The following is a 3555-nucleotide window of genomic DNA, read 5'->3' on the forward strand; positions in this document are numbered from 1 at the left end:
GTGATGTGACGGTGGTCGTTGTAATTAGAGGGGTCGAAAATGGAGAGGGCCCGGGTCGGGTCAGAGTCCGGGTGGTTCCTTTCATCCCCGGAGAGGACAATGGACGAAGGATTCTCCCATTCGTAGTCCAACATGTTGCAATCCCGAGGAAGATCTCTTCTTCTCTTTCTCTTTTTTTTTTTTATAAAAAATGAAAAAAAAAAAAATCAAATCAGAGTAATGTAGTAGTAGTAGTGAAAGAAAGAGAGAGAGAGAAGCTAATAAAGGAAGGGGAGAGGAGACATGTCGGTGCGGAATAGGTTATGGAGTGGTTTTAATGGTCTGAAAGCAAAGCGACGTACTACACCTCTATTAGAATTACAGTCTTTCTTTCTTTCTTTCCAATAAACCCTAACTTTCTATTTGTAGGTGGAGGGGGAGCTCGATCCTTCTTTATCTCTCTCTATATATAAAAGGTTTTTCTATTAAATTTTAAAAAGATTTGTATTTCTTAGGAAATAAATAACAGAGGAGTGGATATTGAATTCATCTTAAAAGAAAAGAAAAAGGGGATATAATTAATATATAGCTGTCTTGTCCTATTACTCCTATACTTACTTGTAAAAAAAAAAGAAGAAGAAAAAAGTGAAGATGGAGGAGAGAAAGAGAAAGGGAAGAAAGAAACTCACATCACATGGGTCGAGGAAGCAGAGTGTGTGTGAGTGATCTCAATTATACCTATCATCATCTTTTTTTTACCACTAAAAGCTTTTTTTTTTTGTATTTTTTGTTTTTCAGTTAAAGTTGAATCCATTTTTTTTAATAAAAAAAAGAAAAGAAAAAAGAAGCGTATCTATTAGCAACGTTGATAATGGGGAAAGACACAACAATAGTTTTATGTGGAGAAAAATGTTTAAATCATCATGTTTTTGTTGATTTTTTTAAAAATAGCTAACTTTCGTTGACTCGGCCATTTAAAGCACAACATTAAATTTTCAGTTACACAACGATGACGGAGTTAACTTCCGTCAGAATCTCCGTTAAACCAAAACGACGTCGTTTCATTAGAAGAATAAGACAAAAATAATTTGAGTCCAGCAAGAATCGAACTGCCTACCTTTGAAACTCAAAACAAGCTCTCTACCATTGAACCACAATTACATTTCTATATATCCTTACAAACAGAAATATATCTATACGTAAACAATCGGTTATATGTAATGCATCTATAATATATATGTTATCATATCATTAATTTATATATATATATATATATATATATATATATATATTAACGTTTTAGAATATAATAGATATAAAATATAAAGAGCAAAAACTAATATATATTTTATCTTTGCTATATTTTTATTTATTATTAAATACTAAATAAAATATATAATTTATAGTGTGCATATATTTAAATTAATATCTTATTCATCAGGATAAAGAATGTAAATTTTAAATATGGCTTTTTGCATATATATACCAAAGAAGACATATTGATCATACATTTTATTTGGTATTTGTATAATATTTAGTTTTTAATCTTTATATTATATATATTATACACTAAAATTTAATATATATATATATAAAGAGTAATGATATAATAGCATATATTTATAAATACATTACATAAATCTATACTATTATTTTTGAAGTACATTTTGATTTATGTCCTTCAAGTTTTGCTTATTTAATATGTTTTATTTACAACATTAACCCCTAACAATTTTCCTAAAATAATATTTCGTAGAAACTCAATTAATGGAACTATTTAAATCTACCTAATTTGATATGTTTATTGCCATAAATAGCTGGGCAACAACTATGCATTTCGATTTTTCCATAAACATCTACACAATAATTTTTTAATCCCATAAAAATCTTCAAACATATTTTAATAGATCTTTAGAGAAAAAATCTGTTATTTTTCCTAAATTATCTCGGCTTAATTAATAGTTTCCATTTAATATTTTATACATTTATTGAAAAATATACATAATATTAGCTTAAAATCGAGAATAGAAACAATTATTTTTTATATACATTAAACACATAAAATAACTATTACTTCTCACATATATCTATATTATTCTACATAAAAAACACAATCAAGCGGTGTACCGCGGGTCAAAACTTAGATAGCATAGTAACATCTATATTAAAAACAAAAAAAAACTTAACCATTTTATTTAAAATCATAAATGAACATTAAAATCGTCCCTTAAATTCAAGAAATAGTTATAGGTATATAATTTAAAAATTAATAAAACAACAGCAAAATAACAAACAAATATAATCTACGTATTTTAAATATTTAAAATTAAAAACTATAGTCCCTCGATATACCGCAGGTTAAATCCTAGTATAACATTATTTTTTGTTTTGCCATTTTTAATCGATTGTCGATATATATACATGTCTGATTGGTATAATATCACAATGTTAGTGTGGCTCAATGGTAGAGAGCTTGTTTTGAGTTTCAAAGGTATGCAGTTCGATTTTTGCTGGACTCAAATTATTTTTGTCTTATTTTTCTAATGAAACGACGTCGTTTTGGTTTAACGGAAATTCTGACGGAAGTTAACTCCGTCATCGTTGTGTAACTGAAAATTTAACGTCGTGCCTTAAATGGCCTAGTCAACGAAAGTTAGCTATTTTAAAAAAAATTAACAAAAATTTGGTGATTTAACTGATATTTCATAAATTGATGTTTTTTTTGCCACAATTTGAAAGTTGGAGATTTTTTTGACATTTTTCCCGTTGTAATAAAAAAAAACAGAAGTGAAATTTGTAATTGAAAAAAAAAGAAAAAGGAGTAGTGTGTAATTTCATGTGGGTTGTTAAGGATAGGAAGGGAGAGAGGTGTAACTGTGTAAGTAAAACGCGTTTGTTTGTTTGTTTGTTCGTCGGCTCTAATTATATCGGTGGGCCCATATTCTGTTCTTGGGCCTCTCTGTTTTCATTATAGAACTCTTTTTTTTTTTTTTTTTTTGATAAAATACTTACTTTACTTTGTTTTGTTGGATACAAAAATAATGTATGTCTCTCTACACGTAGTGTTTTTAAACCAAAATATATATATATATATATATATATATATATATCTGTTGTTGTTGCACAAATAAATAAAACAGCCAATAGAATAGAGTAGAAGAAATGAGAAGAAAGGAAAAACAAAAAAAAGGAAAGGGGGAAAACGCCAAAAAAGAAAGAAAGAAAAGAAAGGTGTGTGTGTGTTGGGGTTTATAAAGACAGGATGGCACAAGTGGTAAATAGATGCCAAGTAGAAGGTTGATCGTTTATAGGAAGACAGAGTGACCGATCGTATGGTATTGGCTTTGGCTCTCTCTCTCTCACACACCCCAATTATTTAAATTATTACTAATATTGATTCATTCATTCTAATATCTCACGCGCTACTACTATACGCCTGCTGTAGCTGATAAATCAATCGACGGTCCACGATTCGACGGTACATGTGTCAGGGAGCACAGGGGAGAGAGTAGCGTGAGTGTGAGCGTAGCCGAGAGACTGAGTGAATGTTGTGTGGTAAAAATGATGAATTGAGTC

The sequence above is a fragment of the Camelina sativa genome, chromosome 3 (assembly GCF_000633955.1).
Source record: "Camelina sativa cultivar DH55 chromosome 3, Cs, whole genome shotgun sequence".
Classification (NCBI taxonomy): Eukaryota; Viridiplantae; Streptophyta; class Magnoliopsida; order Brassicales; family Brassicaceae; genus Camelina; species Camelina sativa.